Consider the following 18055-nt stretch of genomic DNA (forward strand, 5'->3'; position numbering starts at 1 on the left):
TTTGGCACTATTAAACCGTGCTTGAAATGTGGGGAAGGAAAAGAAAATGAGGGTTTCAGAGGTGAGAGGGGTGGGGGATTGGGATAGGCCAGTGATGGGTATTAAGGAGGGCACGTATGGCAATGAGCACTGGGCGTTATATGCAAATAATGAATCATGGAACATTACATCAAAAACTAAGGATGTACTGTATGGTGACCAACATAACGTAATAAAATTAAAAAAAAAAAAAAGGAAATAAGTAAGCAAAACCACAACCATTCCTGGTAGATAGTGCAAGAACGTCATGAATCTATCATACGTTACAAATGTTGTCCTCTTCATATACAGATACAACCTACAGGTGCTGAAATGAACAGGAAATGGTACAAAGAAAAGAGTTTGAATTGTTTAAGCATCTGCAATATTAAGAGACTCATGACAATCACAAAATTTATTGAGCACCTACTCTAAGAACTGTTTTGGAAAGGACAGTGTGTCGAGGGACCCAAGACCACCCCAACATGTGGACATTCACTACAAGAATTCACAGAACTCAGTTGATTGTTCTTACAGCTGAGATTTTATACAGCAATATAGTAAGGATACAAAGCCAGATCACAAGAAGGAAAGATAGGGTGAGCCTGGAGGAGTCCATATACAGACTGCCTTATGCTCTCTCCTTCCCATGAGAGGTCACAGACAGAACACAGCCCCCAACAACAAAAATGCAGCAACATGTGTGCAATGATTCAGCCTAGGGAAGCTCCTTAGAGACTCAGTGCCTGAGGTTTTTTACTGAGGACTGGTCATATAGGTACTTTCTGCCTAGCACATTAAAAACTTCCAGACTCCCAGGGGGAAGCAGGTGTTCAAGCATAGACTAGATTTGTGCACAAAACTCTAGACACAACACACCACACCCAACAGTTAACTGTTGACTGAGAGCACTCAGAAAACCGGGTACCTAGATACCAGCCGAGAGCTAGTCTTGCCACTAGGTCTTTCCAAGGCTAGCAGTCTGAGGCCTGCTATGTTAACTCTTTTCTGCAAAGATACAAAGACCTAGTTTCTGCCCTTGAGGCAAATAACATTTAGAGAAATAAGATGTATACATTAAACGGGCAAAGCAATAGAGCAGACCGAGCATGCTGGCTAACACTGAAGCCACACTGCCCAAGACGTGCTTGAGGCCACATTTATCAGAATCACCAGTGTGCTCACCAGCCTAGTGGCTATAACTCAAAGCATCCTAAGCAGTGTAAAGACAGAACGTCAGTCAAAGCCAGGGGTTCTGGTAAGATTATAGAAGACCGTGAATGCCACCATGAGAAATTTAAATTTGATTTCATAGCCATGGGAGGCCAGAGAATTTTTTTTTCTTAATCAGCTAATAATAACAACAACAACAACATCAAAGCAGCACTGTTTGAAGATTCATCTGGCTACATTATGTAGAATATAGTTAAAAAGGCAGAGATCGTAGGCCAGAAACCAGAACTTCAAAGGGAAAGAAAATGATCATCATGGACACCAGGGGCCATGTCCGAGGAGTTAGGCATTGTCTGGGTGTTTTGTATCAATGCTCATGTCAGCCTTCTACGGGAGGTACTACTGTCCCCATTTTATAGGTAAGCTCGGCCAATGGCACACAATGGATTCGAACACAGACAGCGTGATTCCGGCACTCAGGTACTTACTCACTATCCACCAGACCTGTGTAACACAAAGTCAGGACAACAGAAAACCAACAAGTGGGGAGCCAGTGCCCATGGCCAGAGCGAGGAAGGAACCACACAAAGTCCTATGCTTATCTTGTCCTTTCCTCCCCTTGGCTGCCTTATTCTAAGATGATAGGTAGAAAGTCATTTTCCAAAATTGATAGAAGATTGAAAGAGAGAAGTAAAACCAGAAATTGTCATATTTTTCTGAATGAGATGAGAGGTGAAGAATCGATAGGAGTCACAACTTCTTCTTGACCCAGATAGGTAGTAAGAAACCAAGTACCATGTTGCATCTTGATTTAAAGAAAGCAGTGGCCAACTGTGGCCTTCTTCAATCTTTAATATCTCAGAGAAATTTTACACTATTAAAATGTTCCTTCCTATTTATTTCCCTCTGACATAATATAACCCAAATATCACTTAATAACTGGAGTACACTCAAGACTATGATTTCTTAAGACATCTAAAATTAACACTCCACAATCATCACCATTCTCATCATCAAGATACCTTTGTTGCTCGCTCGACTGCATAAAAAGTTTTGCAGATGCTAAAGCAAGTCATTGACCCCAATGGTTTTAGAGGACACAACATAGTCATTTGCTTTAATTGATAAATAGCTCTCCCAGTTCTTCTTAAAACCCAGAATTAAGCAACAAGACATGACAAGCCACTGTTTATGGGGAATTAATCTGTTGCCTCAATTGACATTAAACAGGAGGCCAAAGGCCATTAAAACAAGCTGAAATTAATGTACCAAAATAACTCAGTCCAGGACACTGATCTTATCATGTTGGAAATGACTCTAAAATCTTTATTAGCTCTTAACATAAATCTAAGTGAGCTGTCCGTATCTTTCATATTTGGATTCCCTATTAGCCAATTCAAACACTCAGAAGTATGGCCATGAAATGCCAAAGAGAAACAACTTGAACAAACCTTCAAAACCTTCCACATCACCCCGATGGCCCAGGGCGTGTACTCTGCTATTGGGGAAAATTCATCTGAATTCTGTAACTGGCCCAGTTAATAGCTTGCTTGAAAATTCTTTTCCCCTAAGAGGTAATGGCAGCAAGAAGTTCCTTGCTTAGTTATTGTTACAGCGCTGTGACAGGGTATGAAAGGAGACACCACCTGCCTTCCAGGAGTCTCATGAGAAAGATGGGACAGACACAGGTTTAAAACACCACGAACAGCGGTAAAAGTGTGGGTCAGGAAGTCAAACGGCCTCGGCTGGAAGCCTTTCTCCACTAGCTGCCATCTTCACCAACTTTCATAACCCTCCCTCTGCCTTAGTTTCCCCTTCTGAAAAAACTGGGTGAATCCTAATACCCACCTCACAGGTTGTTGTGAAGAATCAGGACGATAACGAACACAGAATGCTTAGCACAGAAAAGGAGCGCAACAAACGTGAGCTGCTTCCACCACACAAGTCTTAGTTTTCTTTTTACTAATAACGACTGTTCCTACCACCGTGGCTACTCTCATCTACAGTTTGCCCCCATACCTTACAGATAAGGAGGCTCCCAGGCTGCATGAAGTGGTCCAGTCCAGATGGAATCGTTCATCTCAGGCAGGGAAGCCAGGAGGCTCATGGTTTGTGAGAAATGTCAAAGACGAATATTTCAGATGGAGGCGATGGCTGTAGAGGGGAGTGAGCAGAGCCTGCATGAAGCAGATAAGTCTGCTTTAAATGGCTTCTTGAGCTGAGGAAAGGCACATGTTCACAGGTCATATGATTTTTCAAGCTGGAAAGTAACTTAGAAATCCTTAAGTCACTCAAAAGAAAAAAAAAAAGCAGCCCTTGGAAAGCCACAAAAATCTTATGCCTTCCTCTAGTGCTATTTGAAATTTTGGAATCAACTCAGTATGAAAAGGAAAAGAACGATGGATGCTGGAGTACCTTTGGGGGGAAAAAAATCTGTTTCTATTTTGAAAGCTACATGTTTCTCCCTTGGATCGTATGGCAACAATGTTAGCCCTGAATCGGCTTGCTCACCACTAGCTTTCCTTCCTCAGTTATGGGGAAATCCGCCCTGTGCATGTTACTCTCAATGGCAAGCTTTTCTGTGGCTTTATTTTCAAATGCCACAGGGACACCTCCACCCTGCCTCTCATACACCCCGCTACAAGGAGACCGCGAGAGCCCAGTGACTGGCTCGTAGCCACACAGCTAGCTGCCAATGAAGAGAAACAGGAATCCTGCTGATAAAGAGGAAGGTTCCGAGGAGGAGAGGACACAGACATGAGAGTGAGGGCTTAGAATAACCTGCTGTGGGAAATCGATGGCGTGGGCAGCTACGTAGATCTGAGCAAGAACAGAGACTTAAGCAAAATGATTTTTCAGGAAGAGCATCTTTCCTGCTGTATAAAGAACACAAGAAATTAAACATGTCAGATTGCTTACCGTGGCAGCTTTGGCTATCAGGACCTAAAGTGAAATATCAACACAACAGAAAGGGAAAATCCAGGTGTGATTTTTCTCATGTGAGGAAGTTTCTGGTTTCTAATTGGCGTTTAACCCATTTTAGGTTTAAGATTTTGAAATGAGGTTCTTTCACAGTTGGTTATAACAAATGTAACGGCCTGGAATTGCTTTCTGTTAAAAGAGAAAAACAAAGTCACAAACTGAGCACACGAGAGCTTGGACTTTTTGGGTGTTCCCCAAGTCAAAAGTCAGGTTTTATTCCTGCTTCCCTTAGAGAGGATCTCTTGCTTCAGGACTTGGTGGCAGGGCATTTATTGGGCGAGTCCTCATCCTGGAGCCCTTCTTCCCTCCCAGTACGAGTGTGTGCAGAGTGACCGAGTACAGACCTGTGTTTGTGATAGGTTCTCAGCAAATGTTTGACTCAAGACTCAGCGGCCACTCTTAGCTTACATGGCCTTTTCCCCAAAGGGACAGGATGAGAAAGGAACTTCGAGACTGGAATTTATCCTGCTTAGCATGGAGAGTTTAGCTACTACGTATCAAAGGCCTTGCGGATGGGAACTCGTAAAGGGCAAGATACACACACACACCCCCATGTTTGAGTTACCATCTCAAACCAAAGTTAAATACACTTGTAGCATTCCTCCTGCTGACCAATAAATTGTAGTGATTTCTCGGAAGATGACTTCCTTTTGTCTTGGAGACTGGCCGGCAGATGGGGATGTGGGCAGGTTCAGAATTTCCATACAGAAGGGGATTAGGGCAGGAATCTATCAAGAGGAACATGGGGGACTTTGCTTCAAGCAGTGTCTGCAAAACACTCATCACGTTTATTGGACCATGACTGGGTTTTATCAGGAAAGGAACACCAGCTTCAGCTAAGGGGCGTTCACGGAGGTAACGGTTAAGCCTCCACAAACAAGGCACCCTCTGGCCTCCAACTGGAGACTCAGTGGAAGGATGGAAGTCCAGAGGGGGAGAAACTTGGAAAATGATGAAACTCTAATGTCAATGTGTCCGTGCTGGTATGAATCTCTGAAGTCTCTCTTAAGGTGCTTGGGTTTGGGGTTCAGCAGCTCAGAGCCCTTCCTGGAATGATCCAAGCACATCATTCCAGACCCATCCTCCGTAATTTTTTTACCTTATTCATATCCTACTTTGGTTTGGGGAAAAAAGAGGAACATCTGTGAAGAGATAATACCATAAATGGTAGAAAATTCAAAAGTTAGACAAGAAAATACGGTGAAATATAACACCTCTCCTACCTCTATCTCCCAGCCACTCAACAACTCTTACAGTTTCTTGAGTATATTTCCAAAGCTCTTCTATGCACACACAAGTATATACGCACATTTTTATGAACATTTATATAAGACATGAAGAGTACTTTTCAAATTTTTTTGTGATCCACAAAAAGCAATGAACCTTATCTTGTGTTCCATGGACATAACTATCTGTGCCCCAGTACCGGGGTGCTTTAATCATTTTAGCTTTATCATACATGCTCATCAGAGCATTTTCATTACTATTTGAATTCAGAATTTTCCCTGGCTGTTCTTGCCCTTTTATTTTTCTACGGAAACTTCACCCTTGGCTTCTCTAGGCCCATGGTCCTTTTCTGCATTATATCATGACACCAATTGTTCTTGTTTGTATGGATAAGACTATTGATTTGGTTTTTTTTTTTAATCAAGCCACACTACTCCATTCTCTGCTGATTGCTGCTGCCAGTGAACTTTCAGTGAATTTTGTTTTCTAGGTACAGTTGCATTATTTGCAAATATGGTTATCTTAGCTCCTCCTCTCCAGTTTGTAGATTTCATTTTTTTTTTTAATCTAAAATTCTGAGAAGTACCTCAAGATTAATGGTCAATAATGTGATGATAGTGACATCTTNATTTTGTTTTCTAGGTACAGTTGCATTATTTGCAAATATGGTTATCTTAGCTCCTCCTCTCCAGTTTGTAGAATTCATTTTTTTTTAATCTAAAATTCTGAGAAGTACCTCAAGATTAATGATCAATAATGTGATGATAGTGACATCTGCATTCTGATTTAATGTGAATGTCTCTATTATTTGCCCATTAAGTGTGAGCTGATTTTTGAGGAAAGATAAATATGTTATATTAAGGCCACAGAAAATTTGTTCTATTTTATGTGGTGTTCTTCTATAATCAATAATGGACTTAACTTTTATAACATATACAGCAGCCATGGGTGTGAGCGCATGGTTTTGCTTTAGCTGTTTTAGTACATTATTGTAGTGAATTCTACCGGTAAGTTTCCCAAATACTAAGCTAACCTGGCCTTCCATGGCCATGTTTTATTTTTCTTTTATTGTCACTCTAGATCTTGTTTGCTAACATTTTACTGAGGACCTTGGCTTTGATAGTAACAAGAGACATCAGTCTATAGTTTTCTTTCTTTTTATTGTTGTTCCATGGCAGATTTTGGCACCCATATCACCTTTACTTCATAAAAAGAAACCAATGGCTTTTCTTTATCTAGAAAAGTTTGAAAAGCAATGGAGTCAGAAGAGCTTCCCTGAGAAAACACTTGCACCTTGTAGTTGGGAGAGGCAGCCTCCCCCTAACTTTTTTTTTTCTTTTAGTATAATTCATCTCTTTAAGTTTTCAGACCCGTCTGGGGCCAACCTTAGAACTTTACCTTTTCTAGAAATTACATATTTTCATTCAAGTTTTTAAAGATTTAGTTGGATATGGGTGACAAAATAAGTCTCCTAGCAGCTCCTTTAACTTTGAGATTATTTCTTTTTTTTTTTTTTTGGAATTAACACTTTTATTTTTTTTTTAATTTTATTTTATTATATTATGTTAATCACNACCATACAGTACATCCCCAGATTCCGATGTAAAGTTTGATGCTTCATTAGTTGCGTATAACACCCAGTGCACCATGCAATACGTGCCCTCCTTACTACCCATCACCAGTCTATCCCCTTCCCCCACTTCTTGATTCTTGTTTTCTTATTTCATCCATTTCTGCTTTCCCCTTGTGAAAATAAAAGAATATTGCAACATTATTCACAGGTAGCCAAAAGGTGGAAGCAGTCCAAGTGTCCACCAACAAATGAACACATAAACAAACGTGATATGTACATGCAAGGAATATTGCTCAGATATTGAAAAGCATGAAGATCTGACCGACGTTACCAGGTGGATGAACCTTACATCATACTACATGAAATGAGCCAGACATAAAAGGACAGATATTGTAGGATTCCATTTAAATGAAATACCTAGAATAGCCAAATTCATGGAGGCAAACGACATTAGCATTTACCATGAGCTGGGGGGAGGGAGAATGGGGAGCTATTGCTTAATGGGCAGAGTTTCCATTCAGGGTGATGAAAACATTTTGAAAATAAATAATGATGATGGTTATGTAATACTGTGAATATAATTAATGCTACACTAAATTACATGCCAATTAAAATAGCAAATTTATGTTAAGTATATTTTACTACAAGCCAGAGAATACAAAAACACTAATTCAAAACAATATACACACCCTTCTGTTTACTGCAGCATTATTTACAGTAGCCAATTTATGGAAGCAACCCAAATAAATGTTCATCGACTGATGAATAGATAAAGAAGATGTGGTGTATACACACACACACACACGGGAATATTACTCATCCATAAAAAAGAATCAAATCTTGCCATTTTCAATGCTGTGGATGGAGCTAGTGAGTATAATGCTAAGCAAAATAAGTCAGAGAAAGACTAATACATCACTAATGTGATGTCATTCATATGTGGAATTTAAGAAATAGAATGAACAAAGGGGGACAAAAAGAGACCAAAAAACAGACTCCTAACTACAGAAAACAAACTGATGGTTACCAGAGGGCAAGTGGATGGGGGGATGGGTAAAACAAATGATGTGGATTAGTACACTCATCCTGGTGAGCACTGAGTAATATATGGAATCGTTGATTCAGTATATTGTACACTAGAAACTGTAACAATGTATGTTAACCATACTAAAATTAAAATTTTTTAAATTCCAAAAAATTAGTATAGCCAACAATTCTAATATTTTATTCAGATGCAGCTTGTAGATTTAATTTTGCCATTTTAAAAATTCTTATAATTCATGGGGCGCCTGGGTGGCTCAGTTGTTAAGCGTCTGCCTTTGGCTCAGGGAGTGATCCCAGAGTCCTGGGATCAAGCCCCGCATCGGGCTCCCTGCTTCACTGGGAAGCCTGCTTCTTCCTCTCCCACTCCCCCTGCTTGTGTTCCCTCTCTCTGGCTGTCTCTCTCTGTCAAATAAATAAATAAAATCTTTTTAAAAAATTCTTATAATTCATTAACTTTTGCTTTTCTCTTTATTAATATTTTACTATATTTTCTCTAATGTACATTGTTTTATAAATTCTGGTATTGGATGTTTAAAAATCACTTAATGTAATTCTTAATTATAAGTATTTAATGCTATGAATTTTCCTCTAAGCACTGCTTTACCAAAATCTATCTCCAATATGTTGTTTTAATTTTTGTTGTTTTCCGAATATTCTACAATTACAGTTTTAAGAATTTAAAGAGTGTTCTTTGGTTTCCAAAAGTTAAGGTGGCTTTTTCTTCTATTTTTATTATTAATTTTTGATTTCATTGCATTGTCAGAGATTATTGTCTATTTCTACTTGGGAGAATTGATTGCAATTTTCTTTACAGCTTGATATATAATTTTCATGACTGTTTCAATGTTACGTCAAAGGACAGTATAGTGTTTCTGAGAATATGGCTTAATGTGTATCTATAAAAGCTATCTTACTCATTACATCATTCAAAGAGTCCATATTCTTACTTGCCTTTTTTTTTTTTACTTTCTCTATCAGTAGTTAAGAGATAGGAATTAAAGTTTTCTATTATTAAAGCATTTCTATCTATTCCTGTCTCCTTTAAGTTTGGCACTGTGGTTTCCACGACAACTTTTTAATCACATTAAATTACATCATGAATTCCATCTTTTACTATTATCAAGCTCCCTTTTTATCTAATTTAATGTTTTTTATTCTGAATACAACCATATAGTTATGACTGCTGCTTTCTCTCTCCCTCTTCCTCACTATACTGTCATTTGCTTTTTTATCTATGTTCGTTGGTTTGGACCGCCCTAAGAAATACCACAGACTAGGTGACTCTAACCACAAAAATTTATTTTCTCACAGTCTGGAGGCTAGAAAATCCAAGACAAAGGTGTTAAATTCTGGTAAAATCTCTCTTGCTGGCTTGGAGACTGCCAACTTCTCTGTCTTCACATGACAAAGACAATGTTCTAGTGTCTCTTTCTCTTCTTGTATGGACACCAGCTCTGTTAGATCAGAGCCCCACTCTTTTGATCTCATTTAACCTTAATCACTCTTTAAAAATCCTCTATGCAATTAGGGGTTAGGGCTTCAACATATGAATTGGGAGCGGGGCAGGTCTTCAACATATGATTGGGGGGGTTAGGGCTTCAACATATGAATTGGGAGGGGGACAGGATTCAGGTTACAGCAATGTCTGCCCAGCTCTCTACACCTTCAGCCTGTATGGGCTTCGATGTTTTACACACATGTCCTACATCACACATAACTGGATTCCACTCTCTTTGTAAATATGAGTGTCTTAATAGGTGAGTGGGACAATTAACATTTATTTTTATGGTCATATGTTTGGTCAAATTTGGGTTCTCATTTTTTTTTTCTTTCTTAAAGTCTTTACTTTGAATCGTGATGGAAAAATCTTACAGGTATTCATGGAAAAGGAAGACATGATCACAGTTATAAGTGAAGACAATCTAACCAGAAAGCCTGAATGCCTGTCAGCTAATGTTGAAGCCAAAGTTGTGAGTAGGACATGCTGCAGGGCTGAATGGAATGGCAATTGGTATTTCTCTCCTCTTCTTCACTGTCTCCTTCAACAGAATCCATACCAATTTCCTCATAACCCTTCTCAAGGGCAGCCATGTCCTCATTGGCCTCAAACAACTCTCCTTCTTCCATGCTCTCACCCACATACCAGTGAACAAAAGCACACATGACATACATCAGGTCAAATTTGTGATCCAGGGAAGACCAGGCCTCACCAACAGCTGTGGAGCTGCTCGGCATGTGCACAACACTACTTTGGGCAGGTCTCCACCAGGCACCACATGGGAGGCTGGTAATTAATGCCAACTTTGAAGCCAGTGGAGCTTCAATCCACTAACGATGCTGTGTTTGGTCTTGATGGTGGCAATGGCAGCACTGACAGCTTCAGGAACCACGTCCCCACAGTACAACAGGCAGTAAGCCATGTATTTGCCATGGTAGGGGTCACATTTTCCCATCTGGTTGGCTGGCTCAAAGCACACATTGGTCACCTGTGCTGTTGATGGTAGGCTTTCTCAGCAGAGACGACAAGGGCCTATGTGGCCAGAGGGAAGTGGATGTGGGGATAGGGCACCAGGTTGGTCAGAAATTCTGTCAGATCAACATTCAGGGCTCCATCACATCTGAGGGAAACAGTGATGGAAGACGCAATCTGGCCAACAGGGCAGTGAAGGTTAGAGTAGGCTGAGCATTCAATATAGAGGTTTCTATGGCAGACTTCATAGCTGACCTCATTGCCTACCGTGAAGGCACAATCACAGTACTCCCGGGTGGTGTAGGTAGTGAGGATGGAGGTGTAGGGCTCAACTCCAGCTGTGGAAACTTGAGGGGCTGGGTAAATGGAGAACTCCAACTTGGACTTCTTGCCATAATTGGCCAAGAGATGTTCCATCAGCAGGGAGGTGAACTCAGAACCAGTTTCCCCTCCAAAGCGGTGGAAAACCAAGAAGCCCTGAAGACCTGTGCACCAGTCAGCCAGTTTCCAAATTCAGTCCAAGACAGAGTCAATGATCTCCTTGCCAACAGTGTAGCACCCTCAGGCACAGTTATTGGCAGCATCTTCCTTGTCTGTGACAAGCCCCTCAGAGTATAAAGAGCTAGTGGTAGATGCCGGTGTGAAATTCATCAGTGACGGTGGGTTCCAGATTTACAAACAGTGCCCTTGGGGACCAGCTTGCCAGAACATGTCTCACTGAAGGAGATGCCAAAGTCATCTCCTCCTCCATTTGTCTTGTCACTTGGCATCTGAATGCTGAGCTGGATGCCATGGTCCAGGCAAGAGAACTCCCAGCAGGCAATGCCCATCTGCACACCAGCCTGACCAACATGGATGGAGATGCACTCATGCATGGCAGCTACAGCTTAGCAGGTGCAGGTGACAGGTGGAGACACTGGGTCTGGGTTACCTTCGCAACAAGCCAAGAGTCCAGGTAAGTAACGCACTCTGGTACTCACATTTCATGTGATGATTCCCTTCTCTTGCTTTTGGTTCCACTGTGTAGTCTGCTTTGTTAAAATGCCAGCCTGATCTTCCCCCTTTTAATAGTTTGCTTTTTGTTGCCTAAATGAAAGATTTTTTGTCTTTGAGGGCCAGCATTTGGAAATACTTGGAAATGTGTCAGTACCAATTTTTCTGGATCATAGCGCAGCCTTTTCATTTGGAGATTCAAGTCATCTCTTATTTCCTAAAGCACTTTATTATTATCTCCAGGTTCCTTCTTAAAGGATACCAATAATGTATATGTTCCATTTCTTTCGCCTTCAATATCTTTCATATTCTCTTTAATCCATTCTAAGTTTGCTCATTTCCAGTTGATTTTTGCTTGTTTTTCTTAATCCTGTTTGCTTACCCATCACTGATGTCAAGAGTGCCTATTCTCCTCTGTGTTTATTCCAGTATGCTTGCATTTCAAAGGACGGCTTTATTTTTCTCTTCTGCTTCCTTCCTGAGCTCTGCAAATTGTTTCCTCTCCACCTGTCGCGTCCCTATTACTTTCTCCAAGCTCTCAATTGCTCTGCTTTCAATGGTTTCATTAAGTTGCCTTAGCTCGCAGTCATGTATTTGGTCATAACTTTCAGCATCTTGCTGGTCACTTGTTCTTGTGAGGATCCCCTCCCCTCCTTTTGTCTTATCTTTATATAGAACCTGTGCTGTTTGCTTTTGTGTGTTCATTTTCAATTACATGCATCCTTCCTGGACTCTAGAACTGGTTCATGTTGGGAAGGGGGTGAGCAGTACCAGGCTAGCAGGCATTCTCCAGGGTTTGGGGAAAAACTCGTTATGACAAGGTTGTATATGCAACTTATTCTAACTTTTACCTCTCTCTCTAGCCAACAAATATGGGCAGCTAGAGAGCAGGACGTAATTCAGCCTCTAGTCCACCTGTCTCTCCAGGAGAAAGATAAAAATGGCATTTCTGCATATTTTTATTCAACCCTGCTTTTTCCTATTTCTTTGTGTGATGAAATAGGGCCCAGGGATCTGGTTTCCCTTCACCACCACAAACAGCTGGCACTCCTATGATTCCAAAGCTGAGATAATTGGCTTTGCCCCTCAGGGTGCCATCTATGCAAGAAAATGCTTTCCTGCCAACCGTGACTGAGATTACTGGGAGTCTTCCTGCAGCCATATTTGATCTGTACTGTATGACCAGCTCTCCCCATAGATTATCTTTTGGGGGTTCGTCTTCAGTTTTATCAAAGGTGACATTCATATTTCTGCCCTTTTTTCTTTCTTCTTCTAAGAAGCAATGGAAAAATATCTTCAGTATGTCCTTTTAAATAAAAGCCCCAGTATTTAGAAAAGGTAGTTTCAAGTGAACACAAAGAGTAACCTGAAAATGCGCCGGCAGGGGACACACATCCTGAGAACCAATCGTGGAAGGGAGGGAACAATTTCTTTGCCAGGGCCTCAGTAGGCAATGAGAAGAACCAATGTTCACACTATGTACATGCTGGTCCCTCCCTGTGAAACTCATTTCAACACCCAGGGTTTTGCTGTATCCCACCCTTCGGAGTCCTTGGTACTCAAAACATGATCCACGCACCAGCAGCATTAGCAGCAGGTGGGAGCTGAGTAGACATGCAGAACCTCAGACCCTGCCTCAGACCCCAGACTCAGAAGAGGAATCTGCATTTTAACAAGATTCCTAGATGACTCGTCATCACAATAAGTCTGGGGAACCCCACTGAAGATCTCAGCGCCAGCATCCCTTCCCTCCGCTGACCCAATCACCAAGGCTCCTTTGTTACACATGCCTACGACATTTCTTTTCTTCTGAGCTCTTACTCTGTACTTACACATTTATTAGAATATGTTTAAAAAACATATTCATCTGTATTTCTCCCACTAAACCAGCTCCAGGCTCCATGGCTCTCCCGCAACCAATCAATAAATATTTGCTGAATGACTGAGTATGTCCCATGTTATATTTATGTCTCAGAACATTTTTAGTGTCAGTTGGCACTTGCCCAACCTCCCACCAGAGGCCTCCATGCATCGAACGCATCCATGCCTGTATTCACCTGCAACTCCCCAGCTCAGCACTCCAACTTTGGAGAAGACCCTGCCAGAAGTGAGCAAGGAAACAAAGGAATGAATGGGATCTCTGAAAAATCCAAGAATTGTCATCAGTTCACACATGGTTCCGAACATCGTATATACTTGTACATGGCCCAAAGAGATCCTGTTACCTGAGTGTCATTTTGGAAAATCTAATCATGATTTCTGTGTGGGAAGGGAAGACACTTCGTGGGCTCTGGAGCAGATAGTTAACGCACCAGCCCCAGGCCAGAGAGGCTCTGTTGTGGCAGTAAGGACCCAATGAGAGAGGAGGGGCTGGCTCAGGATTGGGGGATGCCTAGAGGGGCTTCCCCTGCTGTTCTGCGCCCACTCAACCCCAGTAGTGCAATTTTTCCTGTCCATTGACCTTGCCAGGTGTAGGTGAAATTGCCATTCTCAGCTGTAGGGGGCTGTTTGGATGAACAAGGAACAAAAAGTGACAGCTTGAAACTAGTTTCCCTACGTGGATAATTAAACCTTTCCTAAATATAGTAGGTTTAAAATGAATGTTCACAACACTGAAACAGAACATGCTAGTTCTAAAAATACAGACTCCCTTGCTATGAAAGTCCTCTCAGGAAAAGGGGACACTGAAGCACAACAATGATTTCATCCCTCCTGCCCACCGCCCCCTACCCAGTGAGCCAATGTGTTCCAAGACCAGGGTCACCACATGGCAGGGGAGGAGGTCAGAGCTGTTATCAGATGCTCTGTGAAGCTCTCAGGAAAGTCAAGGAAGGAGAGGTTCTGAGGCAGAAATGCTCTCTGTGGGATCCTGCCCAGCACCAAATCAAGCCAACCAGCTCTTTTTTTTTTTTTATAATCAATGAATATAAAACTCGAGTTCATACAGGAAGGAAATTTCACTAGCTTTGCAATTGTAGTCCATGATGCATTTTGTCAGAAAGGACATTCAAACACGAAAAACTTTGAGGAAATCAACTTTCTAGGAAGGCACGATCTTGAATGATTAAATCCCAAATAACCTTGACTGTCCGTGACCTCCAAAGCAATGAACCGAGATCTCAAAGAAGGCTGTTCCCTGGTCATAAAATGTTCCAGTGTAATTCCCCTGGTGTAATAACAAATGGTCAACGAAGCTCCAGTGAGTTGTCTTCACTTGGTATGTTCACTTTCCCACCTGCTCTCTTTTGAACCCACTCCAACCAGAGAAGAAGTTTCTATTATGGGCATAATGTCTCCATGCTGCATGATCCAGTGTTCGGCCCCTAGTCATGCCAGGAGCGTGGGACAGGGCTGGTCACTCCCTTCCTGAAAATCTTCACCTTTCACTCATCTGGGGCTCAGCCCACCATTCCCTCTGGTTCTCCTCTGACCTCAGTAGGGGCAACTTAGCTGGGAGAGAAAGTTGTATTTTGCTTACGTGTGACCTCATCTGCAGTGACCGCGCATTCTGTTTTTGAAAGGCTGGAATTTTCTTTACAACAAACTGTGTATGTGAATAGGACAGAATAATAGCCTTTGTCCTCCCAAGACATTATGTGTATTTTCAATCCTTCATACAGGGAAGGCCTCTTTTCCCGCGATTTCCAAAAATAGTAATTAGTCCTGAGATGGTGTTGCTAAAAGATATTCTATGAAACACTTGTCACTAAATTTTCTTTTTTCCCCACAGATAAAAAGCATATGGTTCAATATATAGCTTTTGACCAATACAAGAGAATCATGACCACATGAAAGAATCCTCATTTGTGCTTCTAAGGCTCTTTAGTTGGCTTAGCTATGCTAGTAACTCCCTCTCCTGGTTTCCCAGGACATCCCCCTCTCCCCACCAATGCACCTCTCCACCTACCCCCCTCCCACACCACTGCACACACTTGAGAGCAGACAGGCCTCTTCATCTTCTGGCTGACTTGCCACACAACAGAGACAAGATCCTATAGCTGAGAAATCCTTCAAATTCCCCTTTTTGGCTCTTAACTGATTCTTTCTTAGTGGCTATGCAAACCTCTGGACTGGAGACAACCCAGCATAACTTACACCCGCGGTTCAGCGTAGGACAAAGGCTACCCGGTACCATATTCACACATGCCTGCTCTTTAACAATCTTAGGACTTAGGCCAAGAAAGAGAAGTCATTTGCCCAAGTTCTAACAGTGGTCAGGGCAGTACCGGGAACAGAGCAGTGTCTCCGTCCAGCAAGACAGGGATCTTTCCTGCCCTGATGCTCTGCTACAAGCTCCTTACCTTAGGCTTTACAGAAGGCACTGCATAGAGCCCCACACTGTTCTACCCTTGGTCTCTTGGTGCTGGAATGACATTCCTACATAATTCTTAAAAACTATGGTCTCTGATTCACATCTGGTCCATTAGGTCTCTCTGATTTTCTAGGTTCTGCCTGGACTTCTATCAAAAGGAATTCATTCATTAACAAAACTTAAAAAAAAAATCTCTTTGGCATTTTGAGAAGTTTGTAATTTAAATCTAAATGAGGGAGGGAAAGGTTTGACATAGAACATTTAAGAGCAGCATGGGATGTTGGCTTTATTTTTTCCACTTGATAATCAGGATTATTTCCTATCATCTTCCTTGGAAAGGCTGGCATTCATTTGTTTCTCTAGCACAGAACTCATTAATGCTCTCAACCAGTATCAGTTGACTCTGGGTTCCATCTACAGACCTCAATTTCTTCAAGAGAGCCCTCAAGAGTTCTGATTTCACTTTCTGCCTATGGTGATTTATATTTTTTCTTCAAGTTATGATCTTCTGGTTTCCTCCTGAGAAACAAGATAGCAAATTGCATGAGCTTCAGTATATTAGCCTTAACAAAGTCTCCAGATAATCATAATAAATAATCTTGCCAATTCCTGGTCTACTCAACAGTTTCTCACATGAAATGCTTTATAATGGGGAACCGACATTGTGGATAAACAGAAATAGGATTTCTATCCATTGCCTTCCAATTCCTTGGGTCTAAACACATTCCTTTCTCCCCCATGAAACGTAGCTGAAGTTTAATTATTCTACAATGCTTTTTTGAGCTGGACCTCCCCGTCCCAGCCACATCCATCATACAGACTTTTTATTGATATCATTAATACTTTATAAGTGTTGTGGATTGTTCCTGCTTCCTCAAAGGAAGCTTATCACATTTTTACCCTCATATTCACAGTACCTAGTAGATAGTACCTACCTAACAGAGTAGTGAGTAAACATTTGTTTAATTGTTGACCTTTCCCAACTCTTGACAGAATTTAACTTGCTGGTCTGAGAAAGAAACTAAAACGGACTTGCCTTGGCTGTATGTGCCAAGTAGAAGAGAGAAGGCTGGAACTACTACTTATGTTTTGCGGGTTTTTTTAAGATTTATCTATTTGAGAGAGAGGAGGGAGAGGAAGAGAGAATCCCTAGCAGACTCCCCTCTGTACATAGAGCCCAACACAATCTCACAGCCGGAACCTGAGCCAAAATCAAGAGTCGGACACTCAACCCACTGAGCCAGCCACACGCGCCTTTACTACTCATGCTTTTGAAACAAATATTGACTGTGGATTTGTTCCGCGGCCCCCAGCTTCATGAAGTGTCACACTCCTTTAGTTTCCCAATCTAATTCTAACTAGCGCTGGCCCACTAAAGTTGACAGGAAACCCAATCTCAGTCATTTTCAGGCCTCCGTAAGCCCAAACCACCAATATGGGAACGTGGAGCTTCCATAATCCATTTGCAGAAGGGCCTCTGCTCTGATCCTCTGTCTGTCTTGGTCACGGAACCTGGAGGTGTCATGTCGAACCCAATGGTGCAGACCATGGTGGGCGTCCCTGTCATTCCCAGTACCCACCCCAGCACTGGAGTCAGCCCTGCGCTGAAAGTCACAGTGTCTCTTCAGCGCGCGTCACCCTCAGGGGGCTCAGCACCGTGACATCGTCTTTGGTTCGACCTCAATCCTTCAACTTTCCAGTCTTCCCTCAGCATCGCCCCGGGCAATAGCTCCAGGAGCACAGGTCTATGCCACAACAGTCAATTCTTTCTCTCCCAGAGAAAGGGGAACTCAGACTTCCACGTGCAACCCTCAACCAGCAGGGATGGAGGATAAGGATAGAGAAAAAAGCAGAAAACTTATTTTCGCCATCATTTCCTGCCACCCCAAGTTATTTCTACTGCTTATCACATCTATACTTAAAGATTTTATAAACACGACTAAAATATTATTCCAAAAGAGAAGGCAGGAAGGTGTTGTTTTTTTCTCCTTTTGAAGAACTGGGGGCAAGGAATGATGGAGATGCGGGACCAGGAAGAACTCTATTTCAGAGGTATGAAGGGCTGCCCTGCTTCTCCCTGTCTAGTTCTCAAAACAAAAATCTACCATCTTTCTTCACATGGAAAAAGGCCATGTTCACAATAAGCTCACTTCACTTCCTCCTGTTTTAGCATTTTTTACATTCTTGGCCTGTCCTCCAACTCCACATGCAGTAATAAACCAGACCAATTGGGAGAAATTAGAACAATTGTGCAGATTCTGAA

At 41.8% G+C, this 18055-nt stretch overlaps 1 pseudogene; it reads right to left on the reverse strand.

The window, feature by feature from the left end:
* Positions 1 to 9967: 9967 nt before the first annotated feature.
* On the reverse strand, positions 9968 to 11362 carry LOC100474275 (annotated as a pseudogene).
* Between the last annotated feature and the right edge of the window lie 6693 nt (positions 11363 to 18055).

Source organism: Ailuropoda melanoleuca, chromosome 3 (assembly GCF_002007445.2).
Source record: "Ailuropoda melanoleuca isolate Jingjing chromosome 3, ASM200744v2, whole genome shotgun sequence".
In the NCBI taxonomy this organism is placed as follows: Eukaryota; Metazoa; Chordata; class Mammalia; order Carnivora; family Ursidae; genus Ailuropoda; species Ailuropoda melanoleuca.